General features: G+C 40.1%; 1 protein-coding gene and 1 long non-coding RNA gene across 3 annotated transcripts in view; both read left to right on the top strand.

Annotated features, from left to right (window-relative positions):
• ST6GALNAC3 (ST6 N-acetylgalactosaminide alpha-2,6-sialyltransferase 3) overlaps positions 1-23,685 on the top strand; it is a 569,262-nt gene that overhangs the window by 10,974 nt on the left and 534,603 nt on the right. The window lies entirely within an intron of this gene.
• On the top strand, positions 5,864-11,547 carry LOC146402846 (uncharacterized). The gene is made up of 2 exons (XR_014807968.1): positions 5,864-7,895; positions 8,671-11,547. It is a non-coding gene; the product is annotated as an uncharacterized LOC146402846 (long non-coding RNA).

The raw sequence follows: 23,685 nt of genomic DNA, 5'->3' as shown, positions 1-23,685 counted from the left end.
GAGCTAGAGGAGACTGCTAAACTTAGAGGTGCTGAGGACAGTATAAGGGTGGCTGGGGGAAAGGATTGCCTACTGACCAGGAATCAGAAGGAGAGGATACCTCTCTTGGTCAGACTCTTGGCAACCAAAAAAAAAAAAAAAAAAAAAAAGCAAATGCAAATGAAGAGCAAATAATGAATTCCAGACCTAGGGATATATATTTGAGCCTTTGATGACCCCTTGAAATTTCATTTGAAAGGAAGTTCTAAGCTTTTCCATATCCTGAGCCTGATGCTCCCCCCCACCCAGATGTTGAGCAGCTGTGAATTCTTCCAAGGAGGTGCTGTTTTGGTCTCAGTGTGGTAGTGTGAACTCCTGGAGGCTTTGAGGTCAGAGACAGACTTTATACACTTTTATTTGAATAGTCCCTTTACTCCAGGAGGGCGGTACACATATGGCAGCAATTTAGACATCCAGAATAAACCACATGTCTTCTTTTAAGTCAAGAGAGTAAGGTGATTGGAGTTCCTTTGTACAGTTTGCTTATTTTTTGACTGCTTATTTGCATGTCTGTAAATTCAGCAACGTGCTCATAGATGTGTGTTTTAGAGCAAATTGGTTTGTAAACCTGCAGCTCTGTTTTGCTTGCCTGCACTTCTGCCTTGTATTCCTGCCCTGCTCCACCTAGTCTTCCTGAATCATAGAGTGTTAGCATTTTTTTTCATAAGATGAACAGTTCATTATAAATGACAGAAGGTGCCATTTGCTGAGTGCCTTCTCTCTGGCAGACAGCCTGCCAGATATTTTACAGATATCTCTTATCCCACAACAGGATTACAGGATGGACATTATTAATTTCATTTGACAGATAAGGAAACTCTGGTTCATATAGCTTAACAACTTTGCTGACGTGAGAGCACTAGACCAAGGTCTGTAAACTAACAGCCCTTGGGCCAAATCCAGCCTGTTGCTGTTGGTATATAGCTCGCAAGTAACAATGGGTTTTGCATTTTAAAATGGTTGGGAAAAAATCAAAAGAAGATTTCATGATGTGAAAATATATGAAATTCCAATATCAGTGTCCCTAAGTACAGCTTTTCTAGAATACAGCCATGCTTATTTGTTTCTTAGTGTCTTTGTGTGCTTTCATAATATAATGGCAGAGTCGAGAAGTTAGCATGTAAACTGTATGGCCCACAGAGCCTTAAATATTTACTGTTTCCTTACGGATAAAGTGTGTCAACCCCTACACTGGATTGTTGAGTTCCTACTGTAGACTCTAAGTGCCAGGGTCAGGGGCGGTGAGGGTACTCACATCTGGGACCTCACACTGTCAATATCAGGGACATCGAATGAGCATGGAGCCAAGCATTCTATGTGCCAGGGGAAGCTGAAGCCTAGAGAGGTTAAGTAACTTCTCAAAGCCACACAGTGGGCCTGGAGTTCAGACTCCACAATTTGATCCCTAAGTCTGCTGCTTCTCACAGATGAGCTGACCCCAGTGCTGCTCAACTTGAACTGCACTGGGACCCCCTGAAGGACTTGTTATACCAGAGATTGCTAAGCCCCACCCCAGAGTTTGTGATTCTAAAGGTCTGGGTAGGAGTCCAAGAATTTACATATCTAACAAGCCCCCAGGTGATGCTGGTAAGGCCCATCTCGATCAAGCACACTTCAAGTAGCCCTACTGTTAGGGGACCATTGACTGACTGCCCACCTTGGCCAGGCATAATAATAGCCCCTGCCATGAGCTGACTTATAACAGGAGGCCCTGATGCTGCCCTGAAGACTAACTGGGAGGATTTGGGAGGGGCCAGTAGGAGAGAGGAGATGAGCAACTTCCCAGGATCCTTGGTGCTAGAATCATCTATCTTGGCTGAGAGATCCGTGCGCCACCTGGAAGGACCCTGAGCCAGACCAAGTATAGGCCGAGCAAGATGATTGGCCAGAGACAACCCGGAAGCTAATCCTATTCCCATAAAACTGGAGACTTCAAACCACATGGCTGAGCAGTTCTCCTGGGTTCACTTCCCCTGCTGCTCTCCACCCCGGAGCCCCTTGCCATTAAAGTCTTTTGTTTTGTCGGCACATGTGTCTCCTCCGACAGTTCTTTTGAGTGTTAGACAAGAGCCCACTCCCAGGCCCTAGAAGGAATCCCTCTTCCTGCAACACGACCATACTTCATCCTGCTCAGCAAATAGCTGCTGATTTATGGAAAGCTTTAAACCCATGTATTTCCCAACAAAAAGTGACTAGAAATTTAAGTCAATTTAGAAATATTCGTCAAGTGCATTCTAATTAGCTTTTTAGGCTTCTAATCATTTGATTTCTACCTCCATTGTTTTCATTAAACCCCAGGCTTTCTGATGCCTCAGGCCACCATGAATGTTGAAATGCCTGTGCTTCCATGTCTGGCAGCAAGGGACTGGTTCTGAAATGAACCTGTCGCTGGGGGCATCTGTCTTGCATTTCTGGGAACTGTTTCTTTCAAATCGGTTTCAGAATCAGTTGATGATTATTTATAAAACAGGAGATTTGGTTCCTACCGATTGGTTGTCAACCCCTTTTTCACTTTGTGCCCCTAGTTTCTCTGCTGGCTAATGAGGAGACCTGGGGGTGCCAGAAACAGCTTCTGTAGTCAGATTGTACTGGCTTTGGTCATGGAAGTTAATGTGTTAGTGCTAGAGGTCACTGTCTTAATCGTTGACTTAGTGAGTCTCATATTTAAAAAGTCATTATTTAAGGATTAGAAATGGGGAGAATGAAGCCTGGTGAAAGATGATAGCTTTTTTTCTTTTTTTTTATGTTGATGATTCATAGACTTGTTTGAGATTTAATAAGTAACAAAAAGTGTTGGAAACTGCTGATTTAATCTTTTCTTATAAGCTCGAATTGGCATAAAAAAGAAAATAAATCTCTAAAATTTTCCCTTTTGCTTCCTCCTGGCTCTCCATTTCTCTGCCTTTATTTATCGTGGAGCTCATTTTTCTAATTTCTCACCTCTCATCTTTGGCCTCCTAGACTTGTGCCAATACAGATGTTACAGAGATCTCTCTTAGTACAGTTGTTCCTTGGCGTCCAGATGCTCACTTACCTACCTGTTGGTTCCAGCACCCCTGCAGATTCCAAAATCTGAGGATGCTCAAGTCCCTTATATAAAATGACATAGTATTTGCATGTGACCTAAGGTGCATCCTTCCACATATGCTTTAAATCTTATTTATATTGCTTACAATGACTAATACAATGTACATTTTATGTAAATACTTGTAAATACAATGTAAATCATTACCAGGCGCAGACACATGCAAGTTTTGCTTTGGGTAGGTTTCTGGAGTTTGGGTTTTTGTTTTTCTGTTTTTTTTTTTTTTTTTTTTTTTTTGAGTATTTTTGACCTGGGACAGTGGAACCTGAGGACAGCGGTCCACTGGGGTGAGTGGAACCCGGGGATGGTGGAACTGGCGGACAGCAGAACAGTAATCTCAGCTTTGTACCAGGGAAGTCTTATAGAACTCTGTTGCCAAGCAGATAAAGCCCCCTGCAGAATCCCAGATATAAGCCATCCCAGTAGGAATTTTCTGGGAAATGTGAGTCTTTTCTACTTTTGGTGTAAAACCAGTGGTGTGGCGTTCATGATGCCGACTTTAAGAATATGCACAGCTTTAAAGTTGGGAAGTTAAGTTTTATTTGGGGCAAAATTAGGACTATCGCCCAGGAGGCAGCCTTTCAGATAGCTCCGAAATAACACTCCAAAGAGGCCGGGGGAAATATCAGTAGATAGGTGATTTTGGTGAAGGAGGAAGTACATGCACCCAAGCACACATTTTATGGAAGATTACTGCTGGTCACAAAGAGTAGACGTCACCATGAAGGATTTTAGTGCTTTTCTAGATATGATGAGATGCAAGAAGTTGGCTCATAAAATCTTCTCATCTGAAGACCTGTTCTGCCAGTTTTCCCAGAGCGCAGAGTGCCTCACTCCTGATCTCCACCCTGAGCTCCTTTCAGGGGGTGTTCAGGGTTAGCAGCTGCAGTGGCTCATGCTTCAGCCCACGTAGAGGCAGATGGCAAGTGCCAATTTCCAGTGCACAGTGACAGCCCATAGACGTCATCCCACACACCTCTGCCATGGCCTAGAGGCTGGCTGACTTTGTTACAACTCGTGTTTGCTCTTTTACCGCTGGCCTTCTCAACTTTGTCGTCCCTTCTTTCTCCCTAGTTCTTAGAGAAAACTCATTCACCAGCCACAGCAGGTACCTGAAGCCATGACACCTTATGCTTGTTTTCTTATGTATTTTTCCTTCCATTCTTTCAGTGGGGAGTAAGAGATTCTCTCTCTCCTACCCTGGTTTATGTCACTTAATTACTAGTTCCTTGGCTCTCTTGTTTATTTAATTCTGCCATGTGTTTAACCCTAGAGACCTAGTTGATGGCTTGAGCTAACCAAGATTTTTGCTTCTAACTTGTTGGTAAATTAGGGTATGTTTTTCTGTCACCCATCTTGGACCCTTGTTACTAAAATCTTACTTAAAGAGAGGACATCCAAACTAAATACTGCTCTAGAGTTCTGTATTAGAACAATTGAAATTCACTTTATATATACTTTCCAGATTTGTGTAGGTTAAAGGGCTCTGTGTTTAACCTTTATTCCCCCTCTTAACCTGTGAAGAAGTTTATTATTAAGCATTTAGAGAGAATCCAAGTAATACGGGTCAGAGGAGGGTAAAGGGGATGGAGATAAAAGAGAAGCTGAAGACTTAATTCCTTTTGAAGGGAAATTAGGATCTGTACGAATAATGATAGTAATTGTAACCATAGCTTACATCACTGAGTGCTTATAGCCACTGTTTGGGCTTTATAGTTTTCTTATCTCATTTAATCCTTAACAAGCTCATCAAATGGTACTATTATACCATCCCATGTCATGAGGAAATAGAAGCTTGGGGAGGCTAAGTAATCTCCCCAAAGGTTGTACAACTATTAAAGGAGGGGGCAGGATTTGAATCCAGAAGTTTGGCCAAAGAAAATATTCCTGTACTCATACATGGACAAACCAATTTGTAATTTGCCCACAATAATATAATAGCTTATAATTAGCAAGCATTTTCTGGGCATTTTAGGGTAGATACTGTATTTAAGGCATGTACATGAGACTTCCTTTAATATTCAGTAATCCTGTTAGAAAAACACTATTATTGTCTACCTATTTTACCTGGGAGGAAAGGCTGAGGCTTACAGAAAATTCTGGTTCTTTACTCAGGGTCCTGTGGCTAGTGAGTAGAAAATTTGTGTGACCATATTATTTTGTAATTACTGTTATTAGCTAACATACTATCTGCGGTAAGGGCCACGCACTGTTCTTAGCACTTCAAACTTACTGACTGATTTAGTCCCCATTTTTCAGATAAGGAAACTAAAACTAAGGTGCAGAGTAGTTAAAGTCACAGCAGGCAGTTTGGCTCTGGTGTCTGTATATGTAACAATCACACAGAAGGCCACAAATTCTCCCCCCACCCCCGCCCCCAGTTTGGTGTTCTACCTCCTAGTACAGAGAATTGCTTATGACTATTGAAATCTATTCCAATATCAAATCAATCCACTTCAAAGGAGCTATTGGAGATTAAAAAAAGAAAAGATTGCTTAGGAGTTCCCTTGTGGCACAGCAGGTTACGAATCCAGTGTTGCACTGCAGCGGCTTGGGTTGCTGTTGAGGTGCTGGTTAGATCCCTGGCCTAGGAAATTCCACCTGCCACAAGTGTAGCCAAAAAAAAAAAAAAAAAAAAAAAAAAAAAAAAATCAAAGAAGTTGATTTCTTCTTTTTTTTTTTTTGTCTTTTTGCCTTTTCTAGGGCCGATCCCCCGGCATATGGAGGTTCCCAGGCTAGGGGTCGAATCGGAGCTGTAGCCATCAGCCTACACCAGAGCCAATGCAGCATCCGAGCTGTGTCTGCGACCTACACCACAGCTCATGGCAACACCAGGTCCTTAACCCACTGAGCAAGGCCAGGGATCAAACCCGCAACCTCATGGTTCCTAGTCAGATTCGTTAACCACTGCGCCACAACGGGAACTCCAAAAAGTTGATTTCTGACTTGAGATACACTGAGTTAAAAAATAAATTCTTTGAGTTTAAAAAAACAAATGTCTTTAAAGAATGACTTTTTGAATTAGTGGCATTTAGAAGACCCACTAGATTAAGTTAGACCTGGTGAAATTAGTTTCCCTGTGGAGATGGAATTTGTATTTGCACATCAGACCATCATTCTGACTGGGTGGGAAATGCCAGGCAGTTTTCCCTTTTGACCTATCTCCCTGCTCTCCCCTTCTTCGCTTTCCCCCCAATACTCCACTGGGGAAGCCAAAGTGATCTTTAAAAAGTAAATCAGATCATGTCAGTTTTCTGTTTAAACCTCTTGGTGGCTTTCTATTTCACTTTGAACAAAATCAACTCCTTTCCAAGGCTCACGGTACTCATGCTCTTCTTGCTCCTGCTTATTTTTGAGAAACCATCTACGTCTTGGTCCCCTGCTTATTTTCATTCCATCCAGTTCTTGGACCATGCCGAGTTCCTTTCTGCTTCTGAGCCTTTGGGTTGCTATTCCCCTGCCTGCAGTCCTTTGCCAGCAGGTTCTTTTTAATGCTAATTTTTCCCACCTTTCATGTCCCAGAGTAAAGTTTCCTGCCTTGTACTGGCCTTTGATAATTTGTAGCAATGAAATATAACTTCTTGATGTTCCCAGTTAACCTTCCTTTTTTATTGTTTGCCTAACACTTTCTTAATATATGAATACATGCAAACATTTGTTTATTTGCCTGTCAGTGGAAAGATTGAAAGGGCAAAAATCATGGTTATTATTTTGTTTATCCCTGTGTACCTAACATCTAGCCTAGGATAGTCAACAAACAAATGAATAATTTAATGAGTTAATTTCCGCAAAAAGAATAGCAGGTGCAAAGATATGGTGGAATGAAGGAACAGGTCATTTTGGGGAACAGTGAAAATTTGTAGATGGCTGTCACGGATCTGGTTTTGGAAGCTGTAGGAGGTGATATAGTTGGAATCAGATCATGAAGGATCATGTAGGTCCTACTGGGTAGTGTGGACTTTATCCTTTAGAAATGGGGAAACACTAATAGGATTTAAACAGATCACTGTATGTTTTGGAGATACTGAGCCAAAGAGAAGAATATTTTATTGTCTTATTTTAGAGTGCTTGGAGTCCTTGGAGAGACTCTGATTATGGTCCTTTGTATTTAGAAATTACTTGTCCCAATTCTGAATTTGCTACAGTGATTGCCCAGGCAGAATTTCAAATAGAATGCTAGAAATTAAAATGTGCCAAAGTTCTAAGTGTGCTTGTTTATAGCAGAGCTTGGTGTTTTATCTATCAAATTAAGGACCAGCCAATAATAAAAAGAAATTAAATATTTTTATACAAATAAATTATTGGTTGTTCAGGTGGCTGAACGTTATACTTAATGAAGAAATCTTAAATTTAGACATTATCTTTTGGGTTACTTAGGTGATACGTTGCAGACTTTAGGCTCTGTGTGGTAGAGCTGAGTCAAGTTCATTGACAGTATTGCTCTTAATGAGGATGCTAGGTCATTCTGCCCTCTGGCTCATTGTATAGAACTGTCTTCCACTCCTACCACGGAAGGACAATAACATTGTCCTTGCACCAGATGTTATTTACTGAGCACTTACTGTGTGACAGGCACTGAGTTAGTCATCTTACATTATGTGGGTAAAACTTTATAGCATCTATTTGAGGTGGATGTATTCCCATTTTACAGATGGAGAAACACTCAGGGAAGTTGACTAGATTGCCGAAGTAAATAGTGAAGTGAGGGGATTAAATTCAGATCTGTGTGACTCAAAATGCTCTATGTTTATTTTTTACGGCTGCACCTAGGGTATATGGAACTTCCCAGGCCAGGGATTGAATTGGAGCTACAGCTGCCTGCCTGTGCCACAGCCATAGCAATGAGGGATCGGAGCCACATCTGTAACCTACACCACAGCTCACAGCAATGCCAGATCCTTAACTGTCTGAGCAAGGCCAGGGATTGAACCAGCATCCTCATGGATACTAGTCAGGTTCTTAACCTGATGAGCCACAGTGGGAACTTCAAAATGCCTTGCTTTTAATTCTTGGCTATCCTACATCTATAGAGAAGAGAATCATAGAGGACTATAGAAATGGACTAAACATAACTGTACTTTGAAGGAGCTTATAAAAATAATTTTGATCTGAGCTAAACTGAATGTAAAAATATCAAGGAATTCCTAAAAATTTCTTTGATTTGAAGCCCATCTTAAGCCCATCTTTCTGTATTGGGTTTATTTCCTCTGTTTAGCGATACCTTGTTTTGCCTTATAGTTTTTTGTTTTGTTTTGTTTTTTTGTTTTGAGATATAGCAGGCATCAGTCTTTTGTAAACTCAATTAGAGTTAAATACAGAAATTTGTGGTTTATAGGACCTTATGGTTAATCCCTCGGTAATGAATTGTGTTATGGAATTCCCTTTGTGGCTCAGTGGTAATGAACCCAACTAGTATCCATGAAGATGTGGTTCTATCCCTGGCTTTGCTCAGTAAGGATCCAGCATTGCCCTGAGCTGTGGCATAGGTTGCAGACATGGCTCAGATGTGGCGATGCTGTGGCTGTGGTGTAGGCTGGCAGCTGCAGCTCTGATTTAACCCCTAGTCTGGGAACCTCCGTATGCCAGAGGTGAGGACCTAAAAAGAAAAAAAAATGTTTTGTAGTGGAATATTAATGGCTCAATTATTTTGTTTCATAACTTGACTTTCACAAGGTAATGATGTGGAGGTTCTTAAAAAAAAAACTAAAAATAGAGTTACTATATGATCCTGCAATCCCACTCCTGGGCATATATCCACACAAAACTAATTTGAAAAGATACATGCACACCAATGTTTACAATAGTCAAGACATGGAAACAGCCTAAATGTTCATTGACAAATGAATGGATAAGTAAGATGTGGTGTATACACACACACACACACACACACACACACACACACACGCACAATTGGCCATTACTCAGCCATTAAAAAAGAATGAAATAATGCCATTTGCAGCAACATGGGTGGATCTAGAGATTATCATACTAAGTGAAGTATGTCAGAGAAGGAAAGGCCAGTATCATATGATATCACTTATATGTAGCTAAAAAATGATGCAGATAACCTTACTTACAAAGCAGAAATAGACTCATAGACTTCAAAAACAAATTTATGGGTTTGTCTATTTAAAAAAAAATGCACAGCTGAAGGTGGAAAGTTAAGTTTTCTTTGGTGTAAAATTAGGACTTAAGCCTGGGAGAGAGCATCTCAGGTAGCTCTGCTCCAAGGAGATGAGGGAGGAGCTAGGGTATATAGAAGTTTATGTAACAAAGGGCAGGGAGCAGAACCAAAGAGGCCTGGGCTCACTGAAATCATTCCTTTGATAAGCATCTCAGCTGTCTGGGCCAGTATCCTGAGTTTTCACTGCCTACAGGACTCACCGGGTCTCACCCTTGGACGTGACTGCATTCTATGACTGCATTCGAAGATGACGGTGACATTCTTTGTTTTATCCTTAACTATAGACCTGGCTGTGGTATTTCAGATAGCCCTGAAATACCGCCCAAAGAGGAAAGGGGGGATATCAGGATATAATAAAGGTGAGGGGGAGGTGCATGCAGCCATGCACACATTTTGCAAAAGTTTGTGGCTGGTCTCCTGAAGGTTACTACTAGTGACAAGGAGCAGACATCACCATAGGGCTTTTCGGTGTTTTTCTAGATATGAGGAGATGCAAGAATTGGGCACATAAAATCTCCTAAAAATACCTAACTATCTAAAAGACCTGTTCTTCCAGTTTTCCCAGAGCACAGAGTGTTTTCACTCCTAGTTTTCAGCCTGAACTCCTCTCAGGGGGTGCTACAGGTTGATGGCAGCCCTGGCTCATGATTTAATCCGAGTAGAGGCTGATGGCAAGTGCCACACTTCAGTTCACAGTTACCGAAAGGGATAGCAGAGTTGGGGCAGAGATAGATTAGGGGTGTGGGATTAACATATACACACTACTATGTAGAAACTAGGTAAACAACAAGATCCTACTGTATAGCACAGGGAACTATATTCAATATCTTATAATAACCTATAGTGGAAAATAATCTGAAAAAGAATGTGTGTGTGTGCGCGCGCCGTACATTAAGTTCCCTGGTGGCCTTGCAGATTAAGAATCTGGCATTGTCACTGCTGTGGAAGGAGTTTGATATCTGGGCTGGGAACTTCTGCATTCTACAGATGCGGGCCTCCCCCCCCAAAAAATTAAAAAGAATATATACATATATATAAAACTGAATTACTTTGCTGTACCCCGGATCATGACATTGTAAATTAACTGTATTTCAATTAAAAAAAAAGCAATGGCAAAAGCTATTATTTTTTCATATGTTTCAGGTTGTCTTGTTACGGCAGATACCCAGCAGCCCTGCGCTGCAGCGTATCAGCTCTGGCGACAGCCCCGTGGCTGTAGCATACCAGCTCCGGCAGCTTTGCGGCTGCAGTGGATCAGCTCTTTTAACCGGCGAGAAACCAAGCGAGCACTCGGAGAGTTGGAGAACTCAGGTTTATTACGCCGGCGGGCTCAGAGGAGATTGCTCTCCAGAGTCTGAGCCTGGAAGAAGGGTTTCACAAGGCTTTTATGGGTTATGTCTTCCGGGTCCAAGCTTGACTAGTTGGACCGGAGTGACGTCAGGTGAAGTAGTAGATGCGGAAGCAGATGCATGGGGGAGGACTGGTTGGGGCAGTTGGCTAGACTTTGCTTAGTCATCATGGCTGGGGTCTCTCCTTTCTACATTTTATTGGGACATTTTCTCCTACAGTCTTATAAGCATTTTTTAATTGGAGTTTCTAATTTGATCGTCACAACAACTCTGGGAGATGGGTGCTCTTACTGTGTCCATTTTACAGAGGAAGAAACTGAGAGGCTAGATGAAGGGTCAAATTCATGGCATGCTCGGAGGGCTTGCACTTGATTTAATGTTCTGCAGTTGCTGCCTAAAAGTTCTTCATAACTTTAAACAAGGGATTCCTACCTTTTGCACAGCATCCTTCAACTTAGGTAGCCTGTCCTGCCTAGGTGAGCTGTCCAAGGTCACTCAGTGGTGAGTGGCAGAGTTAGACATTCAAATTCGGACTGCCTGGCCTTAAGCTTACATGATTCCATTTATGTTTTCTGGCCTCCCATGGCTCATATTCTGAAAGTGAGCTCCCTTCACTTTCTTTTCCTTTAGGCCTGTCATTAGAGGCAGGTGGTTTGACTCACCATTGTTGAATTATCTGGATTTGAGCTTTGCTTGTTAGGCTGAGTGTCTGATACATACAATTTCCCAATTAGGTTTGTAGGAGAGTTGTAGGGAAGATTTGAAGATATGACAAGAATTGCACGTCCTTGCCATAGTGAAAAATCACAGCCTAAAAATACCCAGGACTAACATGGAAACGCTGTAACAGATTTGTCTTGTACAACTTTTCTGGGGGAAAAAAAGAAAAAGACAGCCCCAGTGCATATGAAAGGAAGGCAGTCAGTCCCTGAGTGCTGCTTATCTCCGCTTGGTGCTCTGTGGACTGGCACTCTGTGGACTGGCGACACTTAATTACCACATACAGTTTTATGGACTATTTTACAAGAAGCTGCTCTTTAGCCTTTCATGGATTGCTGTAAAGGGAAATAGAGAAAGAGAGAAGAGGATTTCCATCACTTTGGCAAAAATGATCCCTTCATGGTCCACACCTAGAACCTGAGACTGCCTGAGTTCTCTCTTTCTCTCAGCATTTCCTGAGAACTTTTTGTGAAGATGTAGAGGTCAGCAAGACACCAGAGCTTGAAGACAGAAGAGTGACACAGTGTAGTTACCACAGGGGACCTGGGGCTCTCACAGAGGCAGGCATCAGCCACAGGGGCCTCAAGAAAGCAGGTGACAAAGTTAAGAGGAACTGGAGTTCCCATCGTGGCGCAGTGGTTAACGAATCCGACTAGGAACCATGCGGTTGCAGGTTCGATCCCTGCCCTTGCTCAGTGGGTTAAGGATCTGGCGTTGCCGTGAGCTGTGGTGTAGCTCGCAGACGCTGCTCGGATCCCACGTTGCTGTGGCTCTGGTGTAGGCTGGCCGCTACAGCTCTGATTAGATCTCTAGCCTGGGAACCTCCATGTGCCACGGGTGCGGCCCTAGAAAAGGCAAAAAGACAAAACAAAACAAAATAAAATAAAATAAAATAAAAACATAGTTAAGAGGAATCTGGGAAGCTCAGGGGAATTTTCCAGGTGGAGAAGTGACAGAGTGTTTAGATGGAAGGAACAGTGAGAACAAAAGCATGGAGGTGCCAGAGAAAATGGTCAAAGTGTTGCCAGAACTGGGCCTCTGCTCACTGGTGTGGAATAGAAACATGGAGACAATTTTGGGTGAAGGAGAAAAAATAGCTGTATTGCTTTGCCATGCAGAGGAGGGTCACAGCAGGCTACTGCCTCAAAAACTGTTGCCCCCCCCCCCCTTAGGAGAGATTGGGAGGTGGTTTTATGGTTTGGGGAGTGAAAAATAGGGCTGTAGATAAGGATCAGGGTAGAGGCAAGCTTGCATTGTTTTCAAAGCTGGTGTTCTGTGGTCTGGTGGTCCTCTTTCTGGAAGGAAGAATGCTTCATTAACATCTTCCATTTGTTGGGGATTGTAGTTCTGAAGAAGAACTCTAAGATAATTGTTATCTATATTCCTTGAGGAGGGACCAGGACCCTGCCCCAAGGCTGCACTATTGTTTCTTGACTGCTCCTCCCTGGTCTTTGCAACCCCTCCCTTCCCTGATTAGCATCCTTTTGAACCTACCCTTTGGAACTCTTGGAGGCTGGCGTTTATTCCCTAAGAACAAGAACCAGAAAGAGGGACACAGAAAGGCTTGTGTGCCCAGGAGCCCACAGGGCCTTGCTTGGTTTCGAAAGTGAAGTGAACATTTGGCCCTGGCTGAAGAGCTGGAGATGATGTTGGGGAGGCGAGTGGGGACCAAATACTGATGAACTTTGTATACTCAGTTAGAGTATGGCTTTCTAGCCCAGGGTGATAGCCCTTTACTGAGGGCTTCTCCATAAATTATCAATAACCACGTGGTCCCTGTTCACATGCGTGTCTGTTTGACTTGTACGCATTCTCAGTGGTCATTATGAGATAACTGGGGACGCTGGTCGTTTGAGTCTTCACTCTACCATTTACATCCCTGGGATCTGGGGTGGGGGTGGGGGGCAGCAGGCAGCAAACATTTTCGAACCTTTGTTTCCCTGTCTCTAAATCATAATCAGCTTCGCTGAATGTTGGCAGGAACAATATGAATATGAAGTAAGAACATATACTTTGTATAGGTGAAGTTTATGGTGTAAGTTGTCTCTTGTGAGAAATTTTATTCACTACTGTACTTTATTTTTTTTTCTATTTGAATATATAATTTTTATTCTAGCCTTATGGCAAACCAAACTAAACCAAACCTGTGTTTTCATATACATGAAAATTCTAAGGTGCACTATAACTTACCCTTCCCTTTTAAATTAATTACATTTTTTTTTCATTTTTAAAGCTTTATTGAAGTAGAGTTGATTTACAACATTGTGATAGTTTCTGCTGTACAGCAGTGATTCAGTTATACACATACACATATACTTTTTTTTTTTAAGTGTCATTCATAGCAACTTTATATATCATTTTGAAGCTAGGGACCTCTAGAGTTCTAGAGTCAGTCTGTAGTTAAAGAGTTGCTTTTTACAAAGACTGGGTGATTCATTACCAGAATGGGAGGTGGGAGGATAACAGTTTCCTCCAGATATTAGGTCAGACTTCTCACTAGGTGTGATCTTGTGATCTCACTAGGTGTGATCACTTAACCTCTTTGAGCAGCAGTTCCTCCTAGAAAAAGAAGACAAATCTTCCCACCTGTAAGGATTATAGTGAAGACAATTAAATGAGATATTTGATGTAAAGTGTTTGACAGTTAGCAAGGGTTCGATAAATGGTGACTATTGTTGTTTTTATTCCTGCAAAGAAAGGAGTTAGTATTCTAGTGTTGAGTGCCAGAAGAGTGGGGCACAGAGCATAAGAGGTCTTTAGATACTCTGCTGCTTCTTCTGTTACTCGCTACCTGTCCCCCCAGCTCCCCTCATGTCCTGTCTTCTTTGCCTCTCAAGGTGGAGTGAAATAGGATGTCTCGTAAATGTGGCACAGCCTTTGCCATAGCCCCCTCAGACGTGCCCTTCTCATGCTCTGACATATTAATCAAAACATGCACAACTGAGGGGGGCTGGTTGAATTTTCTAACTTTTTCTCCCCTCGCACATGGGGATGGTGCCAACTCTGCCTGGTGAACTCAGCCCAGGCAGATTGGAGGAGCTGGCATTGATGGGAGAGGGCTCAGTTACCTAGGAAACATTTACCTAGGCTGATGACAGAGGGGCTGCTACCACTACCTAACACATGCAGACATGTATCAAGTTACAGGGGAGATGGAAAGAAATAATTTTCTCTTGAAATGGGGTAGATGCAGGTGTTAATTTCTTTTGAATGGCAGCTAATTTTCTGTTTTCAGAGGAGCAGGCTAAAGCTTAAACTTTAACTTCTGGCTGCAAATACTCAGTTTGTGAACCTGGCAAAACCTCTTTTAAGAAAAAAAGCAATCCTGGCACTGGACTGTTAAGCTTTCTCCTAGCAGTTTATTGCATTTATTTTACTGCTTTTGGGGATTAGAAAATAGTCTCTGGAGGCCATTTCTTTAATGACTTGGAATATTAATGTGGAAAATTTGCTTGTTGGACAATATAGTGAGTACTATAGCTTTGTCTCTAATTGGCTATTGGGGCTTTCACTCCCTGAAGTCTTTTTCTAAAAAATGTTTTCTTTATTGTGAAAGACAGTGCACATTAAGAGGAGTGCATAAAACGAATGGCCTAATGATTTATCATAAAGTGAATATGTTTATGATTGTTACTGATACTGTGGTGTTCCAGAAGCACTCCTCCTATTACCTTCTCTCACTTCTTCCAAGAAGGTCACTGCTTAACTTCATAAAGCAAAGCAAAGAAATTATTACTAGAAGTTTTGTCACCTAAGCATATATTTCTAAGCACTGTGGTTTAGTTTTGTTTCGGTTTTGAATTTCATATAGATGGAGTGATACAGTAAAATACTGTTTTATGTTTGGGTTCCCCCCTCCCAACATTATGTATCTGAGGTTCTTCCTTGTGCTGTGTAGCTGTTGCCTTTTAGTAGCTGAATATACTACTGTTTATCCACTTGACCATGATGGGCACTTGGGATGTGTCTAGGTTTTAGTTATTATAAATAACGATGTTGTGAACATTCTTGCCCATGTCTCTTGAAGTGTATATGCATGTGTTTTGGTTGGTTGGAATTGTTGGGACATAGCATGTACTATATGTATCTTTGGCCTTAGTGGCATTAAATAATAATTTTTTAAAAAAGTAAAATCATTACTTTCATACAAGTATAAAACGAACAGGCTAAAGATTTCATTTGATTCATCAGTTAATGAGAGAACCAATGGGATGTTACAACTGGTTCAAGGGAGGATTGAAAGACCCCGACATGTGCAGGCAACAGGAGATGCCAAAATGCATTTGAATAGATGTAAAATGAGTCTATCCATGATGCAGTTATCCGTTGTATTCTATCAGACACAATTCTTTTGCCTTTATATCGATAAGAAGCATTTGCATTATTATCAGTTTTCTACGCCTTAAGTAGTTGTAGATAGCTCAAAGACAATGAAAAGCAGGATAACATGGAAGAGCGAACTAGCCTGCGGATTCAGTACTCTTTTTTTGTCCCATTCAAAGTCTTTCGCAGTGTTTCCTGGCAGTAGGTATTACCTAAATGTTTTTTCCAAATGATTGTTTCCGATTATTTTCCCACTAGAAGTATACTGGAATTCCTATTGCTCCATATCCTTGACAGTAGTTGGTATTGTCGGACATCTCATTTTTTCCATTTGGGTAGATATTCAGTGATATCTCTTTGTGATCTTAATTTACATTTCCCTGATAAGAATAAGGTTAAGCCTCTTTTCACCTGTTGATTAACTATTTGAATATCCCCTTATGTGAACTGTTGTTCTATTCTTTTTTTCTATTTAGAAAAATTGGATCACCTGTCTTTTTCCTTTTTTATTTAGTAGAGCTTCTTTATATATATATACACATATATATATATATTCTGTACATTAATGTATGTTTTCCAGTTGTATGTATTGCAGAGGTCTCCTCACCATTTCTTGCCTTTTCATTCTCTTATTAGTGTGCTTTGATGAATAAAACAATTTTAATAGTCTCATTTATTAGTCCTATTTATAGTTAATAATTTAAAAAAAAATCCTTAAGATGCTTTTGATTACCTTGATTTCTTGAAAATATTTTAGTATATTAACTCTTTGAAATGATATCATTTTGCCCTTCAACTTTGGATTTCACAACTGTTAGGTTTGCCGAGGGAGGAATGTGCGAGGTCAAGTTAGTAAAGCAGGAGAGATTTATTAAGACATCAGAGGGGGACTGGCTGAGCTCAAGATGGTGCCAGCTCCAACTGTGAGGCGATGCCAGGCTTAGAAAGGATCTGTGGTGGGAATCCATGGCTGGAATAATGAAGAAGGAGGAAGAAGGGGGAGGGGATGATTAAGGGAGGAGTAGGGGGATCTAGTCCCATGACGGAGGGCAGTTAATCCTTGTAGGTGGTTAATCTAGACAAGCAGTTGTTTTCTGCAGGCCGTTGTTTCTTGCTACCCAACTTGAGCATCCATATTCCAGGAAAGGGTATGGATCTTGTGCTGGGCCTTACCTATGTCCACAGCAGGTCACCAAGGTGAACAGCCCCATTACGAGATGGGGGCGGGTCTGTCTCCATCCTCCTGAGAACCTATCAAAAACTACTTTGATCCCACTCCTGGGCAACTATTGAGAGAAAGCCATGACACGAAAAGACACATGTATGCCAAAGTTCAATGCAGCACTAGATACAATAGCCAAGACATGGAAGCAACCTAAATGTCCATGGACAGAAGAGTGGATAAAGAAGATGTGGTACATATACACAGTGGAATATTACTCAACCATAAAAAGGAAAGAAATAATGGCATTTGCAGCAACATGGATGGACCCAGAAATTATCATGCTAAGTGAAGTTAGTCAGACAGTGAGAGACCAACAACATATGCTATCACTTATATGTGGAATCTAAAAAAAAAAAGGATACAATGAACTTTTTTGCAGAACCGTGAGATACTGACTCACAGACTTTGAAAAACTTAACCATTTCCAAAGGAGACAGCTTAGGAGGTGGGGGTGATGGGTTGGGGGTTTGGGATGGAAATGCTATAAAATTGGGTTGTGGTGATCATTGTACAACTATAAATGTAATAAAATTAAATGAATGAAAAAACAAATAAAAAGCTTTTTTTTTTTAAAGCTACTTAGAATTTATCTTTCTGTTTCATGTGAAATAAAGTATCAATTCCCTCTACTACACACATTTAGTACCTAATTTTCCTGGCACCACTCATTAAAAAGACTGTCCTTTGATTCTTGCTTAGCAGAGGCACCTTGGTCATACACCAAGTGTTCACATATATTTGGGTCTGTTTCTGGGCCTTTTGTTAAATACCGTAGATTTGTTAGACTGTTTTTCCACCAACACCACACTGTAGTGTTTTCATAATGAGTTTTATAATGTTGTTATTTCTGCTGGAGGCAGCTCTTCTACCTGTTGTTCTTCCGTAAGCCAAATTCTAACCCTTTATATTTCCTTTTGAATTTTTTAATTCGTTCATCAAATTCCACAACGTTGTAGAATTTCATTTGTGGTTTTTTCCGACTGCACTGAATGCTCAGAGATTTGACTCCTAGGTGTTTATTCTAGAGAAATGAAAACATATGTTCCTGAAAGACTTGTACATGAATATTTATAGCACTGTATTCATAATTGTTCAAAACTAGAAATAATCAATATGTTTGATTTATAGAATCAATATTGTACATTGTAAAGATACTAATGAAAAAGATTGAACTACTGATATACCTAACAACATGGGTGAATCTCAGAAATAATGCATTGAGCAAAAGAAGCCAGATACAGAATACAGACTGTGCAACTCCATTTATTAGAAGTTTTATAACAACCACGGCTACTCTATAATGATAAAGTCTAATCAGTTTTTTTACTGGAGTGGGGAGTGGAGGAGATTGGTAGGGGTGATGAACTGCACAGGGGCATATGGGTACTGATTTGGGTGGTGATTATAGAGGTCATCAAAGCATACTCTAAAAAATGTGCATATTTGATTGTATGTGTCTTATGCTTTAGTAAAGTATAAAACATTTTTTTTTAAACCTCCATTAACTATATGTAGATCTGTTTGGGAAGAATTGATATCTTTACAAATTAGATCTTCCAGCCTATGAATGTGGTATATAGCTCTAAGTATTATTGTCCTTAAATTCTCTCAATAATAATGTTCTATTCCTTTCTACGGAGAGGTCTTTCACACCTTTTAAAGATTTTTTTCTTAGGCACTTTTATTTTTTTATTTTTTAAAATTTTATTAGCGTATAGTTGACTTATGCAGTTGTGTTGGTTTCAGGTATATAGCACAGTGAATCAGTCATACATGTGCACATATCTATCCCTTCTCAGATTCTTTTCCCAGACAGGTTATTACACAGTATTGAATAGATTTCCCTATGCTATATGGTAGGTCTTTGCGACTTACCTATTTTATATGAAGTATAAATCACAACTAGCCACTTATTTTTAGATATTCTTGAGTATTTTTGATACTATTATGAAAATATTTTAATTTTGTTTATAACTTGTATATAAATGTGCACTTTAATCTCTCTTATAACTTTGTCTTATCTGTCATTGTTGTTTTAAATTTTACTTCTATATATTTAAAATGCCTAAAATAGCAGTATGGTTTTACACAATCTTTTTTTTTTTAAATTTTATTTATTTATTTATTTATTTTTTTGTCTTTTGTCTTTTTTGTTGTTGTTGTTGTTGTTGTTGCTATTTCTTGGGCCGCTCCCGTGGCATATCATATGGAGGTTCCCAGGCTAGGGGTTGAATCGGAGCTGTAGCCACCGGCCTACGCCAGAGCCACAGCAACGCAGGATCCGAGCCCCATCTGCAACCTACACCACAGCTCACGGCAACGCCGGATCGTTAACCCACTGAGCAAGGGCAGGGACCGAACCCGCAACCTCATGGTTCCTAGTCGGATTCGTTAACCACTGCGCCACGACGGGAACTCCTACACAATCTTTTATTCTCATTTAGTCATGTATTTATTCTCTTCTTTGCTCTCCACTTATTCTTGTATCATTGATCTTCCTTCTGGGATCACTGACTTTTTGCCTCAAGAACAAATATTCTTTAGTATTTTCTTTATTGTAGGTTTGCTGATGCAAATTCTTTCAGTTTTTGTCTGAAATGTCTGTAATTCACCACCATTCTTAAGGATGTTTTCTCTGGGGATAAAATTCTAGGCTGTCAATTATGTTCTTTCAACACTTAAAGACATTCATTTACCTCTGGTTTCCCTTGTTTCTGTTGATAAGTTAAAGCCTAATTTTTTTTTTTTCCTCTTTTGACTGATTTTAAGTGTTTGTGGTTTTCAGCAGTTTTAACATAATATGCCTAGATGATGTTTTCTTGTTGTTAATTCTTCTTGGGATTTATTTCTAGGATACCTTGTCTTAGCTCCTTCCAAGGCCAGATATCATTCTTCAGTTATGGAAAGTTCTCAGCTATTATCTTGTCCAGTATTGTTTTATTCCATTCACTCTCCCCTCTTGCTTGGGCTGCTTCCTATTTGATTCTTTCTTTTTGTGAGTTTCCTGTTTATCTTAATTTCCTAGGACATTTGTAGTAATTTGCTACATTGCTAAATATGAAGGAAGCTCTCATGTGGCACAGTGCGTTAAGGATCTGGCATTGCCCTCAGCAGTGGTGCAAGTTGCAACTGAATTGTGGGTTCAATCCCTGGCCCTGGAACTTCCACATGCCTTGGGTGTGGCCAAAAAAAAAAAAAAAAAAAAAAAAGTGAATGGCTTAAAACAACAGAAATTTATTCCGTCAGAGTTCTGGAGTCTGTAAATCTGAAATTATGGTGTTAGCACATCCACACTGAAAAGTTTCAGATGATTCCAAATATGGAGCCCTGTGGATCTTTCTATTTCTGTTGTTTCTGCTGGTTTTTACTTATATCTTATCTTCTCATGTGCTTGGTTATTTTCAATTGTGTATGAGCGATCACACAGTTGTTTTCAGATTTAATTTGAGGTCAGTGCTATCTAACTCTAGAGGAGATTACGTTTGCTTCTGCATGTGCTTAGAGCTTTAGCACTCAAGAAGCACCTTATTTCAGTTTTAGAGGTTGAGATAGTTTGAAGATAACTCACAGTCTTATCTTTGGGGTTCTGTTAGTTTTCTTTTCTTCCTTCCTTCTATGGTGTAGCTCTTTGGGGATCCTAACCCCAAGCAAATGGTACTCTTAGGTCTATTCACCCTATTCTCAGCTGACTGTGAACACAAATTTCTATTCCCTTGGTTCCTCAAAGCATCCATAGAGGGAAAACAGGTCTAAAATGCCATTCTCTTTTCTTTAGACTTCTTTCTAACCTTGATTTGATGCCCTTTCCCTCTCCCGTCCCCTGGCAATCTTGTTGGCTTTGGGATGTTTTTAAGCATTTCATAAAATTTTGTCTGTCTTTCCTGCTTGTCTTTGATGGAAAGGTCTGTCTAGCAGACCTTGTATATCTAGTAGGTTATTTCAGAAGTCTCCCTGAAGCTTTTCTTATCTGTCTTAAATTTTTATGATGAAAGATTTCTAATATCACAAAAGTAGAGGGAATAGTGCAAAGAAATATGGCCCGTACCCTCACCCAAATTCAGCTGTTATTAAGGTTTTGTTATGTTTGCTTGGTCATGTTCATGATGTACAAGAAGGGAAAAGTTAGAAAGCAGGACAGTATTTCAACTCACAGTTATCCATTTACCTCTGAAATCCAGCATCTGAGACAGGACTTCTGCCTTGATTACAACTATGTCCTCAGCTCCTAGCACAGGCTGTACCTGGTGCATATTTTGTACTCTGTGAGCTCTTACTGAATGAATAAAATACTCTATGTAACTACAGACTGTTGAAGCTGGAAGGGATCTTAGCTTGTCCTCAAGAGATCCTGAGATTTGAGATGTGTTGAAGGTCATGAAGATGCATAGTACTGTCAGACTAAGGTCCTAGTTCAGGAATGTTTCCACTTTTCTATGCTTCTTCCTCACTTTTCTAGCTTGTTTAACCACCACTTTTTCTGCTTTTCTGATAACACTGAAGTTTAAGGGCATTTCATTATAAGTATGATGATATAATATGGCATTAAGACACTACAAGGCAAGTTTTATTGGCCATTACTACTTGCCTCAAGTGAGTGGTGATGCCTTTGACCACTCGAGGCATATATTAATAGCTCCATAAAATACATCCTGGATTGCTAGTGCTATTACCAACTGGCTATTACATTTCCTAAAATTATTGTACAAATACCACTTTAAACACTTCTTTATTTTTCCTTTCTATTTTCTTTTTAACTGGGAAGATTAGCCTTCTTTTATGAGGGACAATTCTTCATTTGCTCAAGAAAACAGAATTGGCAGTTAACTTGGAAATATCTGAGTATGAGCTTTGGAGCCGCACTCCTCTGTCTTCATGTATTTGCTGTGTTATTTACTGGCTCTGCAACATTAGGTAACTTTTCTAACCTCTTTGAGCCTTAAGTTTTCTATTCTGTAAAATAACACCAAAATACTTGTCCTTTAGAGTTCACAGTGTGTAAAATACCTAGCATAGTCCTGTGAACATACTAAGCAGTCAACAAATCATATATTGTTGTCATTTTTATGATGCTGAGTCATATGTTGTGATGATGGATGCAAAAGGGAATTTTTTCTTTTGATTAATCAATTTGTTTGTAAGATTAAAAAATGTCTCAGAGCACTAACATGAACTTTAATTTAATTTCTTGTTAATAAAAGAGCTAATATGGGTTGAGCATTTGCGCTGTGCTAGGATGTTTACTAAGTGCTTATGTACACTGTTTAATTTAATCTTGACTTTATGAGATAGAGCTGTTATTATCCTCACTTACAGGTGAAGAAATTTCAAATTTAAATAATTTGTCTGGAATTTTCAAACTGGTAAGAGAGCTCATACTGAGCCCGGAATTCTCCTTGCTTGCTGTCTTAACTACTCTGCTGTACCACCTTCCCCCAGGACATCCAAAGTTCACGGTGATGCCAAGGAGGTCATTGAAAAGAAAACATGTCTAATGAAAATTAAAATTGAGTGGGGAGAATTGGATCAGGAAAATGTTGCTAATACAGATGGTTCTTGCTAATTTGGAGGCTGATGAAGGGCTTGGATGAAAGTCTGCACTGGTGCTAATTTTGAAGATGGCAGTGGTTAAACAAATGAATCTGAACAAAGGAAATGTTGAGCCTATTTAAGTAAATAGACTTTTCCCCCCGAGCATCTTATCACTTTCCTACATGCAGAATTAAATGCACATTGTTCTGTTATAGATCCTTCAAATGTTCTCTGCTTGGCACACTTTTGGACATTTGTTGATTACTTTTTTAGTACCCACCACCTCTTTTTCTTACTGTACCTAGATAATTCTTTTGGGAACTATTTTATACCTAATTTGATAGTAACCAAATTTTGGAGGAATAGATATGGACACATCTCCCAAATACCATCCTCCTCGAGTATTGCAGACCTCTCCCAATCCTTATTTAGTCAGTGTATAACATGTTTCCTGTCTATGGTGATGAGTTCAGCACTGAGCATGTGATCTAAATTGGTCAAATTGGTGTGAGATAAAGGGTTTTTGTTTGAGAAAGAGAAAATTGCTCTTCCTCAGGATGGTCTGGGCTGCCCAAGTGAGGCTTGGAGCTGCTGCAGCCGCTTTGTTTCCAAGAGAAATCAGCCTAAGGATGAAGTAGACACAAAGAGGAGGGCAAAGGTGAAAGAATTGCAGAACAGCTAAGCTGGAGTACTGATCAAACCATCCCTGAAGTCCATTCTACTGCATCACATTTTTGTTAACATGAACTAATAAATTTCCTTTATTGTCTAAGCTAGAGTCAAGTTTCCTGTTTTATGCACTTGAATTTATGTTAACACATTACTGCATTGTGCATACACATTTTCTGTAATTTGGGTTTTACAGTAATGGAACTCGAACCTCCCTATCATTGATTGCGATAAGCAAAGTTTAACTATTAAGGCAAAACTCCCTCGCAGAAAGCAATGTTGTCCACATTCTTTAGGGCTGTGTAGCCACTTGAGATGGCTTGGCAGGATTTTAGATGCATTATATTGTAGGTCTTCTCTGTAAGCCTGTCTACTATGGGTCACTTTCTGGTTTACCCAGTTACAATATCTGTTAACGTTCACTTTCCCCACCTGTAAGTTCAGGATAGTAATAGCATCGACTTTATTTTGGGACCATAAGGCCTAAATGAGCTGATTTGTATACAGTGTCTAGCACAGGGTCTCTCACATAGTGAATGCTCAAGGAATGTTAGTTATTTCT

The sequence above is a fragment of the Sus scrofa genome, chromosome 6 (genome assembly GCF_054392235.1).
Source record: "Sus scrofa isolate SSC_HxYL_T2T_F1_AM1 chromosome 6, Sscrofa_HxYL_maternal_Yorkshire_Landrace_v2.0, whole genome shotgun sequence".
Classification (NCBI taxonomy): domain Eukaryota; kingdom Metazoa; phylum Chordata; class Mammalia; order Artiodactyla; family Suidae; genus Sus; species Sus scrofa.
This window is presented reverse-complemented; position numbering and strand designations above follow the sequence as displayed.